The following is a 16,364-nucleotide window of genomic DNA, read 5'->3' as shown; positions in this document are numbered from 1 at the left end:
GCACACCAGTATTTCTACTTGCACATCATCATCTGCTCATCTATCACTCCAGTGTTCATTTGCTAAAATGTGATTACTTCGCTACTATGGCCTATTATTGCCTTTTTTAAAAATGTCCCCTTCTATTTTGTTATTGACTGTGCGCTTGTTTGTTCCATGTGTAACTCTGTGTTGTTGTTTGTGTTGCACTGCTTTGCTTTATCTTGGCCAGGTCGCAGTTGTGTATGAGAACTTGTTCTTAACTGGCTTACCTGGTATAATAAAGGAGAAATTTAAAAAAATAAGAAACCATTTTTTTTTTTCCTAAGAAAGGGGGTGTAGCTCAGTGGTAGAGCGCATGCTTTGCATGTATGAGGTCCTGGGTTCAATCCTCAGCTTCTCCATGTTTTTTTTTGCAAAGACCCAACTTCTACTTTCCAGAATGTTGAAATTCTAAGCAGGAAACAGAGATGTGCTAAATCATTTGGTCTTGTAATCTGAAGAACATGTTTTCAATCCCTGTTAGTACATTTATACAACAGAAGTGGCATGTTTGCCAACTTTTATGGCATCATTTTCAAAAACTGAAGTTCATGTTTTCGATCCCTGTCCGTACCTGTTTTAAGAATTGCTGCTATCATTTCATTGTAGTTTCAATGGAGTGGTGTATATATAAAGTACATTGTATTGATATTGCGTTTTATCTGCAAATGAAATGGGAAGGAAGCTCAGAGGGGGAGTGCATGCTATATATGAGGTCCTTTCTCCTCTGAGTTTGTGTGCCAAATTCACATTTGCACAACTACTACTTTCCAGAATGTTGATGTATATATAAAGCATAGGGTGGCATGGTGGCCAAGTGGTAAGGCGTCGGTCTCGTAAACCGAAGATCATGGGTTCAAATCCCATCCGTGCCTCTATAGAAAATACTTCAATTTCCCTGGAAATGTTCATTCATTGGGGGACTTTGTAGAAAAGTCATTATATTAAGGGGAAGTATCTCTAGGATAGAGCCACTTTACATGTTTGCTGTCCTACAGTATTCCCCAACTTGTCTTGTTAAAGTTGTTGTTAACTTGTTAAATTAGCTTTTGCACAACTCCCACTTTCCACAATGTTGACATTCTAAGAATGAAATAGATGTGCAAAGTCATCTGTTTTTGTTAACTGGAGCACATGGGTTCAATCCCTGTTCGACGTTTATGGTAGATAGCTGATATTATGGAAATTTACTTTCATCACAACAGTGTAAAGAAAAGGTCAATTGTCTTGATAGGGCCACTGCGACCTGTATGCTCTAGTCGGCTGGCCCTCGCTACATATTCGTCGCCAGAACCACTGGCTCCAGGTCATCTGTAAGTCTATGCTAGGTAAAGCTCCGCCTTATCAAAGCACTAACAGGCGGCCTAGTCCACGCGCAGCAGTCCTTTCCAGCTGCAGTCAGATTAGGAGATGTTCACCCCTCCGCTTCCAGACTGCAAATCAATCCCGCATGTGAGAAGCCGCCGCTGGCTGATCCCGCCCTGGCCTACTTAAAAAAAACACAATTAATCTGAATTAGGGCCAGACTAGTTCCCATCATTTTCTCACATTGCCATTGAAAGTTTTTTCTATTGTCTCTTTTTGGTCCATTTAGATTGTTAATGTAGACTTGTATAGATTTTTTTTAATTTTAAATGTTATGGTTAAAATGTTAATGTTTTACTGTGACTTGTTGTAGGCTCCTAAGTGGACCATAAGGTTAAAAACCAAACCAAATTAAGAAAACTAAACTGAAAAACAAAAAAATACAATTAAAAATACAATTAAAAACTAAGTTGCTCCGCCAGAGTGTCTCTTTTGGGTCACTTTTGTTGGTCCCAAGCCCGGATAAAGGAGGAGGGTTGGAATTGTGACATAAAAAAAAAGAAGAATCGACAGAAGAAAGTTAATTTGTAGTTCTAAACATATTTAGGGTGTTTTTTACTCACTTCTTGTCTCTCCCACGGAGTTATTCCTCTCTCCAACAGCGTCCATCACAATTACATGATCATGGCCAATTATGCAAATTAGGTGATGACGTCATGTAGCGACTTCTAGCGTATTTTAGGACAGCCAATAGCTACTTTCCTTACTGAGGAGTTGGCAACACTGCTAACTTTAAACATCAGCTATCTGAGCAGCTAACCGATCGCTGCAGCTGTACATTGCCCATCTGTAAATAGCCCACCCAATCTACCTACCTCATCGCCATGTTGTTTTTATTTACTTTCTGCACTTTTGCACACCAGTATTTCTACTTGCACATCATCATCTGCTCATCTATCACTCCAGTGTTCATTTGCTAAAATGTGATTACTTCGCTACTATGGCCTATTATTGCCTTTTTTTTAAATGTCCCCTTCTATTTTGTTATTGACTGTGCGCTTGTTTGTTCCATGTGTAACTCTGTGTTGTTGTTTGTGTTGCACTGCTTTGCTTTATCTTGGCCAGGTCGCAGTTGTGTATGAGAACTTGTTCTTAACTGGCTTACCTGGTATAATAAAGGAGAAATTTAAAAAAATATGAAACCATTTTTTTTTTCCTAAGAAAGTTGGTGTAGCTCAGTGGTGGAGCGCATGCTTTGCATGTATGAGGTCCTGGGTTCAATCCTCAGCTTCTCCATGTTTTTTTTTGCAAAGACCCAACTTCTACTTTCCAGAATGTTGAAATTCTAAGCAGGAAACAGAGATGTGCTAAATCATTTGGTCTTGTAATCTGAAGAACATGTTTTCAATCCCTGTTAGTACATTTATAGAACAGAAGTGGCATGGTTGCCAACTTTTATGGCATCATTTTCAAAAACTGAAGTTCATGTTTTCGATCCCTGTCCGTACCTGTTTTAAGAATTGCTGCTATCATTTCATTGTAGTTTCAATGGAGTGGTGTATATATAAAGTACATTGTATTGATATTGCGTTTTATCTGCAAATGAAATGGGATGGAAGCTCAGAGGGGGAGTGCATGCTATATATGAGGTCCTTTCTCCTCTGAGTTTGTGTGCCAAATTCACATTTGCACAACTACTACTTTCCAGAATGTTGATGTATATATAAAGCATAGGGTGGCATGGTGGCCAAGTGGTAAGGCGTCGGTCTCGTAAACCGAAGATCATGGGTTCAAATCCCATCCGTGCCTCTATAGAAAAGACTTCAATTTCCCTGGAAATTTTCATTCATTGGGGGACTTTGTAGAAAAGTCATGTTGTATCAATATTTGAACACAACTATTATATTAAGGGGAAGTATCTCTAGGATAGAGCCACTTTACATGTTTGCTGTCCTACAGTATTCCCCAACTTGTCTTGTGAGAGTATTCACTTGTTAAATTAGCTTTTGCACAACTCCCACTTTCCACAATGTTGACATTCTAAGAATGAAATAGATGTGCAAAGTCATCTGTTTTTGTTAACTGGAGCACATGGGTTCAATCCCTGTTCGACGTTTATGGTAGATAGCTGATATTATGGAAATTTACTTTCATCACAACAGTGTAAAGAAAAGGTCAATTGTCTTGATAGGGCCACTGCGACCTGTATGCTCTAGTCGGCTGGCCCTCGCTACATATTCGTCGCCAGAACCACTGGCTCCAGGTCATCTGTAAGTCTATGCTAGGTAAAGCTCCGCCTTATCAAAGCACTAACAGGCGGCCTAGTCCACGCGCAGCAGTCCTTTCCAGCTGCAGTCAGATTAGGAGATGTTCACCCCTCCGCTTCCAGACTGCAAATCAATCCCGCATGTGAGAAGCCGCCGCTGGCTGATCCCGCCCTGGCCTACTTAAAAAAAACACAATTAATCTGAATTAGGGCCAGACTAGTTCCCATCATTTTCTCACATTGCCATTGAAAGTTTTTTCTATTGTCTCTTTTTGGTCCATTTAGATTGTTAATGTAGACTTGTATAGATTTTTTTTAATTTTAAATGTTATGGTTAAAATGTTAATGTTTTACTGTGACTTGTTGTAGGCTCCTAAGTGGACCATAAGGTTAAAAACCAAACCAAATTAAGAAAACTAAACTGAAAAACAAAAAAATACAATTAAAAATACAATTAAAAACTAAGTTGCTCCGCCAGAGTGTCTCTTTTGGGTCACTTTTGTTGGTCCCAAGCCCGGATAAAGGAGGAGGGTTGGAATTGTGACATAAAAAAAAAGAAGAATCGACAGAAGAAAGTTAATTTGTAGTTCTAAACATATTTAGGGTGTTTTTTACTCACTTCTTGTCTCTCCCACAGAGTTATTCCTCTCTCCAACAGCGTCCATCACAATTACATGATCATGGCCAATTATGCAAATTAGGTGATGACGTCATGTAGCGACTTCTAGCGTATTTTAGGACAGCCAATAGCTACTTTCCTTACTGAGGAGTTGGCAACACTGCTAACTTTAAACATCAGCTATCTGAGTAGCTAACCGATCGCTGCAGCTGTACATTGCCCATCTGTAAATAGCCCACCCAATCTACCTACCTCATCGCCATGTTGTTTTTATTTACTTTCTGCACTTTTGCACACCAGTATTTCTACTTGCACATCATCATCTGCTCATCTATCACTCCAGTGTTCATTTGCTAAAATGTGATTACTTCGCTACTATGGCCTATTATTGCCTTTTTTTTAAATGTCCCCTTCTATTTTGTTATTGACTGTGCGCTTGTTTGTTCCATGTGTAACTCTGTGTTGTTGTTTGTGTTGCACTGCTTTGCTTTATCTTGGCCAGGTCGCAGTTGTGTATGAGAACTTGTTCTTAACTGGCTTACCTGGTATAATAAAGGAGAAATTTAAAAAAATAAGAAACCATTTTTTTTTTCCTAAGAAAGTTGGTGTAGCTCAGTGGTGGAGCGCATGCTTTGCATGTATGAGGTCCTGGGTTCAATCCTCAGCTTCTCCATGTTTTTTTTTGCAAAGACCCAACTTCTACTTTCCAGAATGTTGAAATTCTAAGCAGGAAACAGAGATGTGCTAAATCATTTGGTCTTGTAATCTGAAGAACATGTTTTCAATCCCTGTTAGTACATTTATAGAACAGAAGTGGCATGGTTGCCAACTTTTATGGCATCATTTTCAAAAACTGAAGTTCATGTTTTCGATCCCTGTCCGTACCTGTTTTAAGAATTGCTGCTATCATTTCATTGTAGTTTCAATGGAGTGGTGTATATATAAAGTACATTGTATTGATATTGCGTTTTATCTGCAAATGAAATGGGATGGAAGCTCAGAGGGGGAGTGCATGCTATATATGAGGTCCTTTCTCCTCTGAGTTTGTGTGCCAAATTCACATTTGCACAACTACTACTTTCCAGAATGTTGATGTATATATAAAGCATAGGGTGGCATGGTGGCCAAGTGGTAAGGCGTCGGTCTCGTAAACCGAAGATCATGGGTTCAAATCCCATCCGTGCCTCTATAGAAAAGACTTCAATTTCCCTGGAAATTTTCATTCATTGGGGGACTTTGTAGAAAAGTCATGTTGTATCAATATTTGAACACAACTATTATATTAAGGGGAAGTATCTCTAGGATAGAGCCACTTTACATGTTTGCTGTCCTACAGTATTCCCCAACTTGTCTTGTGAGAGTATTCACTTGTTAAATTAGCTTTTGCACAACTCCCACTTTCCACAATGTTGACATTCTAAGAATGAAATAGATGTGCAAAGTCATCTGTTTTTGTTAACTGGAGCACATGGGTTCAATCCCTGTTCGACGTTTATGGTAGATAGCTGATATTATGGAAATTTACTTTCATCACAACAGTGTAAAGAAAAGGTCAATTGTCTTGATAGGGCCACTGCGACCTGTATGCTCTAGTCGGCTGGCCCTCGCTACATATTCGTCGCCAGAACCACTGGCTCCAGGTCATCTGTAAGTCTATGCTAGGTAAAGCTCCGCCTTATCAAAGCACTAACAGGCGGCCTAGTCCACGCGCAGCAGTCCTTTCCAGCTGCAGTCAGATTAGGAGATGTTCACCCCTCCGCTTCCAGACTGCAAATCAATCCCGCATGTGAGAAGCCGCCGCTGGCTGATCCCGCCCTGGCCTACTTAAAAAAAACACAATTAATCTGAATTAGGGCCAGACTAGTTCCCATCATTTTCTCACATTGCCATTGAAAGTTTTTTCTATTGTCTCTTTTTGGTCCATTTAGATTGTTAATGTAGACTTGTATAGATTTTTTTTAATTTTAAATGTTATGGTTAAAATGTTAATGTTTTACTGTGACTTGTTGTAGGCTCCTAAGTGGACCATAAGGTTAAAAACCAAACCAAATTAAGAAAACTAAACTGAAAAACAAAAAAATACAATTAAAAATACAATTAAAAACTAAGTTGCTCCGCCAGAGTGTCTCTTTTGGGTCACTTTTGTTGGTCCCAAGCCCGGATAAAGGAGGAGGGTTGGAATTGTGACATAAAAAAAAAGAAGAATCGACAGAAGAAAGTTAATTTGTAGTTCTAAACATATTTAGGGTGTTTTTTACTCACTTCTTGTCTCTCCCACGGAGTTATTCCTCTCTCCAACAGCGTCCATCACAATTACATGATCATGGCCAATTATGCAAATTAGGTGATGACGTCATGTAGCGACTTCTAGCGTATTTTAGGACAGCCAATAGCTACTTTCCTTACTGAGGAGTTGGCAACACTGCTAACTTTAAACATCAGCTATCTGAGCAGCTAACCGATCGCTGCAGCTGTACATTGCCCATCTGTAAATAGCCCACCCAATCTACCTACCTCATCGCCATGTTGTTTTTATTTACTTTCTGCACTTTTGCACACCAGTATTTCTACTTGCACATCATCATCTGCTCATCTATCACTCCAGTGTTCATTTGCTAAAATGTGATTACTTCGCTACTATGGCCTATTATTGCCTTTTTTTTAAATGTCCCCTTCTATTTTGTTATTGACTGTGCGCTTGTTTGTTCCATGTGTAACTCTGTGTTGTTGTTTGTGTTGCACTGCTTTGCTTTATCTTGGCCAGGTCGCAGTTGTGTATGAGAACTTGTTCTTAACTGGCTTACCTGGTATAATAAAGGAGAAATTTAAAAAAATAAGAAACCATTTTTTTTTTCCTAAGAAAGTTGGTGTAGCTCAGTGGTGGAGCGCATGCTTTGCATGTATGAGGTCCTGGGTTCAATCCTCAGCTTCTCCATGTTTTTTTTTGCAAAGACCCAACTTCTACTTTCCAGAATGTTGAAATTCTAAGCAGGAAACAGAGATGTGCTAAATCATTTGGTATTGTAATCTGAAGAACATGTTTTCAATCCCTGTTAGTACATTTATAGAACAGAAGTGGCATGGTTGCCAACTTTTATGGCATCATTTTCAAAAACTGAAGTTCATGTTTTCGATCCCTGTCCGTACCTGTTTTAAGAATTGCTGCTATCATTTCATTGTAGTTTCAATGGAGTGGTGTATATATAAAGTACATTGTATTGATATTGCGTTTTATCTGCAAATGAAATGGGATGGAAGCTCAGAGGGGGAGTGCATGCTATATATGAGGTCCTTTCTCCTCTGAGTTTGTGTGCCAAATTCACATTTGCACAACTACTACTTTCCAGAATGTTGATGTATATATAAAGCATAGGGTGGCATGGTGGCCAAGTGGTAAGGCGTCGGTCTCGTAAACCGAAGATCATGGGTTCAAATCCCATCCGTGCCTCTATAGAAAAGACTTCAATTTCCCTGGAAATTTTCATTCATTGGGGGACTTTGTAGAAAAGTCATGTTGTATCAATATTTGAACACAACTATTATATTAAGGGGAAGTATCTCTAGGATAGAGCCACTTTACATGTTTGCTGTCCTACAGTATTCCCCAACTTGTCTTGTGAGAGTATTCACTTGTTAAATTAGCTTTTGCACAACTCCCACTTTCCACAATGTTGACATTCTAAGAATGAAATAGATGTGCAAAGTCATCTGTTTTTGTTAACTGGAGCACATGGGTTCAATCCCTGTTCGACGTTTATGGTAGATAGCTGATATTATGGAAATTTACTTTCATCACAACAGTGTAAAGAAAAGGTCAATTGTCTTGATAGGGCCACTGCGACCTGTATGCTCTAGTCGGCTGGCCCTCGCTACATATTCGTCGCCAGAACCACTGGCTCCAGGTCATCTGTAAGTCTATGCTAGGTAAAGCTCCGCCTTATCAAAGCACTAACAGGCGGCCTAGTCCACGCGCAGCAGTCCTTTCCAGCTGCAGTCAGATTAGGAGATGTTCACCCCTCCGCTTCCAGACTGCAAATCAATCCCGCATGTGAGAAGCCGCCGCTGGCTGATCCCGCCCTGGCCTACTTAAAAAAAACACAATTAATCTGAATTAGGGCCAGACTAGTTCCCATCATTTTCTCACATTGCCATTGAAAGTTTTTTCTATTGTCTCTTTTTGGTCCATTTAGATTGTTAATGTAGACTTGTATAGATTTTTTTTAATTTTAAATGTTATGGTTAAAATGTTAATGTTTTACTGTGACTTGTTGTAGGCTCCTAAGTGGACCATAAGGTTAAAAACCAAACCAAATTAAGAAAACTAAACTGAAAAACAAAAAAATACAATTAAAAATACAATTAAAAACTAAGTTGCTCCGCCAGAGTGTCTCTTTTGGGTCACTTTTGTTGGTCCCAAGCCCGGATAAAGGAGGAGGGTTGGAATTGTGACATAAAAAAAAAGAAGAATCGACAGAAGAAAGTTAATTTGTAGTTCTAAACATATTTAGGGTGTTTTTTACTCACTTCTTGTCTCTCCCACAGAGTTATTCCTCTCTCCAACAGCGTCCATCACAATTACATGATCATGGCCAATTATGCAAATTAGGTGATGACGTCATGTAGCGACTTCTAGCGTATTTTAGGACAGCCAATAGCTACTTTCCTTACTGAGGAGTTGGCAACACTGCTAACTTTAAACATCAGCTATCTGAGTAGCTAACCGATCGCTGCAGCTGTACATTGCCCATCTGTAAATAGCCCACCCAATCTACCTACCTCATCGCCATGTTGTTTTTATTTACTTTCTGCACTTTTGCACACCAGTATTTCTACTTGCACATCATCATCTGCTCATCTATCACTCCAGTGTTCATTTGCTAAAATGTGATTACTTCGCTACTATGGCCTATTATTGCCTTTTTTTTAAATGTCCCCTTCTATTTTGTTATTGACTGTGCGCTTGTTTGTTCCATGTGTAACTCTGTGTTGTTGTTTGTGTTGCACTGCTTTGCTTTATCTTGGCCAGGTCGCAGTTGTGTATGAGAACTTGTTCTTAACTGGCTTACCTGGTATAATAAAGGAGAAATTTAAAAAAATAAGAAACCATTTTTTTTTTCCTAAGAAAGTTGGTGTAGCTCAGTGGTGGAGCGCATGCTTTGCATGTATGAGGTCCTGGGTTCAATCCTCAGCTTCTCCATGTTTTTTTTTGCAAAGACCCAACTTCTACTTTCCAGAATGTTGAAATTCTAAGCAGGAAACAGAGATGTGCTAAATCATTTGGTCTTGTAATCTGAAGAACATGTTTTCAATCCCTGTTAGTACATTTATAGAACAGAAGTGGCATGGTTGCCAACTTTTATGGCATCATTTTCAAAAACTGAAGTTCATGTTTTCGATCCCTGTCCGTACCTGTTTTAAGAATTGCTGCTATCATTTCATTGTAGTTTCAATGGAGTGGTGTATATATAAAGTACATTGTATTGATATTGCGTTTTATCTGCAAATGAAATGGGATGGAAGCTCAGAGGGGGAGTGCATGCTATATATGAGGTCCTTTCTCCTCTGAGTTTGTGTGCCAAATTCACATTTGCACAACTACTACTTTCCAGAATGTTGATGTATATATAAAGCATAGGGTGGCATGGTGGCCAAGTGGTAAGGCGTCGGTCTCGTAAACCGAAGATCATGGGTTCAAATCCCATCCGTGCCTCTATAGAAAAGACTTCAATTTCCCTGGAAATTTTCATTCATTGGGGGACTTTGTAGAAAAGTCATGTTGTATCAATATTTGAACACAACTATTATATTAAGGGGAAGTATCTCTAGGATAGAGCCACTTTACATGTTTGCTGTCCTACAGTATTCCCCAACTTGTCTTGTGAGAGTATTCACTTGTTAAATTAGCTTTTGCACAACTCCCACTTTCCACAATGTTGACATTCTAAGAATGAAATAGATGTGCAAAGTCATCTGTTTTTGTTAACTGGAGCACATGGGTTCAATCCCTGTTCGACGTTTATGGTAGATAGCTGATATTATGGAAATTTACTTTCATCACAACAGTGTAAAGAAAAGGTCAATTGTCTTGATAGGGCCACTGCGACCTGTATGCTCTAGTCGGCTGGCCCTCGCTACATATTCGTCGCCAGAACCACTGGCTCCAGGTCATCTGTAAGTCTATGCTAGGTAAAGCTCCGCCTTATCAAAGCACTAACAGGCGGCCTAGTCCACGCGCAGCAGTCCTTTCCAGCTGCAGTCAGATTAGGAGATGTTCACCCCTCCGCTTCCAGACTGCAAATCAATCCCGCATGTGAGAAGCCGCCGCTGGCTGATCCCGCCCTGGCCTACTTAAAAAAAACACAATTAATCTGAATTAGGGCCAGACTAGTTCCCATCATTTTCTCACATTGCCATTGAAAGTTTTTTCTATTGTCTCTTTTTGGTCCATTTAGATTGTTAATGTAGACTTGTATAGATTTTTTTTAATTTTAAATGTTATGGTTAAAATGTTAATGTTTTACTGTGACTTGTTGTAGGCTCCTAAGTGGACCATAAGGTTAAAAACCAAACCAAATTAAGAAAACTAAACTGAAAAACAAAAAAATACAATTAAAAATACAATTAAAAACTAAGTTGCTCCGCCAGAGTGTCTCTTTTGGGTCACTTTTGTTGGTCCCAAGCCCGGATAAAGGAGGAGGGTTGGAATTGTGACATAAAAAAAAAGAAGAATCGACAGAAGAAAGTTAATTTGTAGTTCTAAACATATTTAGGGTGTTTTTTACTCACTTCTTGTCTCTCCCACGGAGTTATTCCTCTCTCCAACAGCGTCCATCACAATTACATGATCATGGCCAATTATGCAAATTAGGTGATGACGTCATGTAGCGACTTCTAGCGTATTTTAGGACAGCCAATAGCTACTTTCCTTACTGAGGAGTTGGCAACACTGCTAACTTTAAACATCAGCTATCTGAGCAGCTAACCGATCGCTGCAGCTGTACATTGCCCATCTGTAAATAGCCCACCCAATCTACCTACCTCATCGCCATGTTGTTTTTATTTACTTTCTGCACTTTTGCACACCAGTATTTCTACTTGCACATCATCATCTGCTCATCTATCACTCCAGTGTTCATTTGCTAAAATGTGATTACTTCGCTACTATGGCCTATTATTGCCTTTTTTTTAAATGTCCCCTTCTATTTTGTTATTGACTGTGCGCTTGTTTGTTCCATGTGTAACTCTGTGTTGTTGTTTGTGTTGCACTGCTTTGCTTTATCTTGGCCAGGTCGCAGTTGTGTATGAGAACTTGTTCTTAACTGGCTTACCTGGTATAATAAAGGAGAAATTTAAAAAAATAAGAAACCATTTTTTTTTTCCTAAGAAAGTTGGTGTAGCTCAGTGGTGGAGCGCATGCTTTGCATGTATGAGGTCCTGGGTTCAATCCTCAGCTTCTCCATGTTTTTTTTTGCAAAGACCCAACTTCTACTTTCCAGAATGTTGAAATTCTAAGCAGGAAACAGAGATGTGCTAAATCATTTGGTATTGTAATCTGAAGAACATGTTTTCAATCCCTGTTAGTACATTTATAGAACAGAAGTGGCATGGTTGCCAACTTTTATGGCATCATTTTCAAAAACTGAAGTTCATGTTTTCGATCCCTGTCCGTACCTGTTTTAAGAATTGCTGCTATCATTTCATTGTAGTTTCAATGGAGTGGTGTATATATAAAGTACATTGTATTGATATTGCGTTTTATCTGCAAATGAAATGGGATGGAAGCTCAGAGGGGGAGTGCATGCTATATATGAGGTCCTTTCTCCTCTGAGTTTGTGTGCCAAATTCACATTTGCACAACTACTACTTTCCAGAATGTTGATGTATATATAAAGCATAGGGTGGCATGGTGGCCAAGTGGTAAGGCGTCGGTCTCGTAAACCGAAGATCATGGGTTCAAATCCCATCCGTGCCTCTATAGAAAAGACTTCAATTTCCCTGGAAATTTTCATTCATTGGGGGACTTTGTAGAAAAGTCATGTTGTATCAATATTTGAACACAACTATTATATTAAGGGGAAGTATCTCTAGGATAGAGCCACTTTACATGTTTGCTGTCCTACAGTATTCCCCAACTTGTCTTGTGAGAGTATTCACTTGTTAAATTAGCTTTTGCACAACTCCCACTTTCCACAATGTTGACATTCTAAGAATGAAATAGATGTGCAAAGTCATCTGTTTTTGTTAACTGGAGCACATGGGTTCAATCCCTGTTCGACGTTTATGGTAGATAGCTGATATTATGGAAATTTACTTTCATCACAACAGTGTAAAGAAAAGGTCAATTGTCTTGATAGGGCCACTGCGACCTGTATGCTCTAGTCGGCTGGCCCTCGCTACATATTCGTCGCCAGAACCACTGGCTCCAGGTCATCTGTAAGTCTATGCTAGGTAAAGCTCCGCCTTATCAAAGCACTAACAGGCGGCCTAGTCCACGCGCAGCAGTCCTTTCCAGCTGCAGTCAGATTAGGAGATGTTCACCCCTCCGCTTCCAGACTGCAAATCAATCCCGCATGTGAGAAGCCGCCGCTGGCTGATCCCGCCCTGGCCTACTTAAAAAAAACACAATTAATCTGAATTAGGGCCAGACTAGTTCCCATCATTTTCTCACATTGCCATTGAAAGTTTTTTCTATTGTCTCTTTTTGGTCCATTTAGATTGTTAATGTAGACTTGTATAGATTTTTTTTAATTTTAAATGTTATGGTTAAAATGTTAATGTTTTACTGTGACTTGTTGTAGGCTCCTAAGTGGACCATAAGGTTAAAAACCAAACCAAATTAAGAAAACTAAACTGAAAAACAAAAAAATACAATTAAAAATACAATTAAAAACTAAGTTGCTCCGCCAGAGTGTCTCTTTTGGGTCACTTTTGTTGGTCCCAAGCCCGGATAAAGGAGGAGGGTTGGAATTGTGACATAAAAAAAAAGAAGAATCGACAGAAGAAAGTTAATTTGTAGTTCTAAACATATTTAGGGTGTTTTTTACTCACTTCTTGTCTCTCCCACGGAGTTATTCCTCTCTCCAACAGCGTCCATCACAATTACATGATCATGGCCAATTATGCAAATTAGGTGATGACGTCATGTAGCGACTTCTAGCGTATTTTAGGACAGCCAATAGCTACTTTCCTTACTGAGGAGTTGGCAACACTGCTAACTTTAAACATCAGCTATCTGAGCAGCTAACCGATCGCTGCAGCTGTACATTGCCCATCTGTAAATAGCCCACCCAATCTACCTACCTCATCGCCATGTTGTTTTTATTTACTTTCTGCACTTTTGCACACCAGTATTTCTACTTGCACATCATCATCTGCTCATCTATCACTCCAGTGTTCATTTGCTAAAATGTGATTACTTCGCTACTATGGCCTATTATTGCCTTTTTTTTAAATGTCCCCTTCTATTTTGTTATTGACTGTGCGCTTGTTTGTTCCATGTGTAACTCTGTGTTGTTGTTTGTGTTGCACTGCTTTGCTTTATCTTGGCCAGGTCGCAGTTGTGTATGAGAACTTGTTCTTAACTGGCTTACCTGGTATAATAAAGGAGAAATTTAAAAAAATAAGAAACCATTTTTTTTTTCCTAAGAAAGTTGGTGTAGCTCAGTGGTGGAGCGCATGCTTTGCATGTATGAGGTCCTGGGTTCAATCCTCAGCTTCTCCATGTTTTTTTTTGCAAAGACCCAACTTCTACTTTCCAGAATGTTGAAATTCTAAGCAGGAAACAGAGATGTGCTAAATCATTTGGTATTGTAATCTGAAGAACATGTTTTCAATCCCTGTTAGTACATTTATAGAACAGAAGTGGCATGGTTGCCAACTTTTATGGCATCATTTTCAAAAACTGAAGTTCATGTTTTCGATCCCTGTCCGTACCTGTTTTAAGAATTGCTGCTATCATTTCATTGTAGTTTCAATGGAGTGGTGTATATATAAAGTACATTGTATTGATATTGCGTTTTATCTGCAAATGAAATGGGATGGAAGCTCAGAGGGGGAGTGCATGCTATATATGAGGTCCTTTCTCCTCTGAGTTTGTGTGCCAAATTCACATTTGCACAACTACTACTTTCCAGAATGTTGATGTATATATAAAGCATAGGGTGGCATGGTGGCCAAGTGGTAAGGCGTCGGTCTCGTAAACCGAAGATCATGGGTTCAAATCCCATCCGTGCCTCTATAGAAAAGACTTCAATTTCCCTGGAAATTTTCATTCATTGGGGGACTTTGTAGAAAAGTCATGTTGTATCAATATTTGAACACAACTATTATATTAAGGGGAAGTATCTCTAGGATAGAGCCACTTTACATGTTTGCTGTCCTACAGTATTCCCCAACTTGTCTTGTGAGAGTATTCACTTGTTAAATTAGCTTTTGCACAACTCCCACTTTCCACAATGTTGACATTCTAAGAATGAAATAGATGTGCAAAGTCATCTGTTTTTGTTAACTGGAGCACATGGGTTCAATCCCTGTTCGACGTTTATGGTAGATAGCTGATATTATGGAAATTTACTTTCATCACAACAGTGTAAAGAAAAGGTCAATTGTCTTGATAGGGCCACTGCGACCTGTATGCTCTAGTCGGCTGGCCCTCGCTACATATTCGTCGCCAGAACCACTGGCTCCAGGTCATCTGTAAGTCTATGCTAGGTAAAGCTCCGCCTTATCAAAGCACTAACAGGCGGCCTAGTCCACGCGCAGCAGTCCTTTCCAGCTGCAGTCAGATTAGGAGATGTTCACCCCTCCGCTTCCAGACTGCAAATCAATCCCGCATGTGAGAAGCCGCCGCTGGCTGATCCCGCCCTGGCCTACTTAAAAAAAACACAATTAATCTGAATTAGGGCCAGACTAGTTCCCATCATTTTCTCACATTGCCATTGAAAGTTTTTTCTATTGTCTCTTTTTGGTCCATTTAGATTGTTAATGTAGACTTGTATAGATTTTTTTTAATTTTAAATGTTATGGTTAAAATGTTAATGTTTTACTGTGACTTGTTGTAGGCTCCTAAGTGGACCATAAGGTTAAAAACCAAACCAAATTAAGAAAACTAAACTGAAAAACAAAAAAATACAATTAAAAATACAATTAAAAACTAAGTTGCTCCGCCAGAGTGTCTCTTTTGGGTCACTTTTGTTGGTCCCAAGCCCGGATAAAGGAGGAGGGTTGGAATTGTGACATAAAAAAAAAGAAGAATCGACAGAAGAAAGTTAATTTGTAGTTCTAAACATATTTAGGGTGTTTTTTACTCACTTCTTGTCTCTCCCACGGAGTTATTCCTCTCTCCAACAGCGTCCATCACAATTACATGATCATGGCCAATTATGCAAATTAGGTGATGACGTCATGTAGCGACTTCTAGCGTCTTTTAGGACAGCCAATAGCTACTTTCCTTACTGAGGAGTTGGCAACACTGCTAACTTTAAACATCAGCTATCTGAGCAGCTAACCGATCGCTGCAGCTGTACATTGCCCATCTGTAAATAGCCCACCCAATCTACCTACCTCATCGCCATGTTGTTTTTATTTACTTTCTGCACTTTTGCACACCAGTATTTCTACTTGCACATCATCATCTGCTCATCTATCACTCCAGTGTTCATTTGCTAAAATGTGATTACTTCGCTACTATGGCCTATTATTGCCTTTTTTTTAAATGTCCCCTTCTATTTTGTTATTGACTGTGCGCTTGTTTGTTCCATGTGTAACTCTGTGTTGTTGTTTGTGTTGCACTGCTTTGCTTTATCTTGGCCAGGTCGCAGTTGTGTATGAGAACTTGTTCTTAACTGGCTTACCTGGTATAATAAAGGAGAAATTTAAAAAAATAAGAAACCATTTTTTTTTTCCTAAGAAAGTTGGTGTAGCTCAGTGGTGGAGCGCATGCTTTGCATGTATGAGGTCCTGGGTTCAATCCTCAGCTTCTCCATGTTTTTTTTTGCAAAGACCCAACTTCTACTTTCCAGAATGTTGAAATTCTAAGCAGGAAACAGAGATGTGCTAAATCATTTGGTCTTGTAATCTGAAGAACATGTTTTCAATCCCTGTTAGTACATTTATAGAACAGAAGTGGCATGGTTGCCAACTTTTATGGCATCA

At 39.3% G+C, this 16,364-nt stretch overlaps 8 non-coding genes across 8 annotated transcripts; all 8 read left to right on the top strand.

Moving 5' to 3' along the window:
• The first annotated feature begins 311 nt into the window (after positions 1 to 311).
• trnaa-ugc (transfer RNA alanine (anticodon UGC)) lies at positions 312 to 383 on the top strand. The gene has a single exon. It is a non-coding gene; the product is annotated as a tRNA-Ala (tRNA).
• Positions 384 to 824: 441 nt separating this feature from the next.
• On the top strand, positions 825 to 896 carry trnat-cgu (transfer RNA threonine (anticodon CGU)). The gene has a single exon. It is a non-coding gene; the product is annotated as a tRNA-Thr (tRNA).
• A 2,167-nt stretch (positions 897 to 3,063) lies between these two features.
• trnat-cgu (transfer RNA threonine (anticodon CGU)) lies at positions 3,064 to 3,135 on the top strand. The gene has a single exon. It is a non-coding gene; the product is annotated as a tRNA-Thr (tRNA).
• A 2,190-nt stretch (positions 3,136 to 5,325) lies between these two features.
• On the top strand, positions 5,326 to 5,397 carry trnat-cgu (transfer RNA threonine (anticodon CGU)). Its single transcript has one exon. It is a non-coding gene; the product is annotated as a tRNA-Thr (tRNA).
• A 2,190-nt stretch (positions 5,398 to 7,587) lies between these two features.
• On the top strand, positions 7,588 to 7,659 carry trnat-cgu (transfer RNA threonine (anticodon CGU)). Its single transcript has one exon. It is a non-coding gene; the product is annotated as a tRNA-Thr (tRNA).
• A 2,190-nt stretch (positions 7,660 to 9,849) lies between these two features.
• On the top strand, positions 9,850 to 9,921 carry trnat-cgu (transfer RNA threonine (anticodon CGU)). The gene has a single exon. It is a non-coding gene; the product is annotated as a tRNA-Thr (tRNA).
• Positions 9,922 to 12,111: 2,190 nt separating this feature from the next.
• On the top strand, positions 12,112 to 12,183 carry trnat-cgu (transfer RNA threonine (anticodon CGU)). Its single transcript has one exon. It is a non-coding gene; the product is annotated as a tRNA-Thr (tRNA).
• Positions 12,184 to 14,373: 2,190 nt separating this feature from the next.
• On the top strand, positions 14,374 to 14,445 carry trnat-cgu (transfer RNA threonine (anticodon CGU)). The gene has a single exon. It is a non-coding gene; the product is annotated as a tRNA-Thr (tRNA).
• Positions 14,446 to 16,364: the final 1,919 nt, after the last annotated feature.

Source organism: Oncorhynchus mykiss, chromosome 29, assembly GCF_057628025.1.
Source record: "Oncorhynchus mykiss isolate SJ-2025 chromosome 29, ASM5762802v1, whole genome shotgun sequence".
Taxonomy (NCBI): domain Eukaryota; kingdom Metazoa; phylum Chordata; class Actinopteri; order Salmoniformes; family Salmonidae; genus Oncorhynchus; species Oncorhynchus mykiss.
Note: the sequence above shows the minus strand (reverse complement) of the source record. Positions and strands in the feature narration are given on the sequence as shown.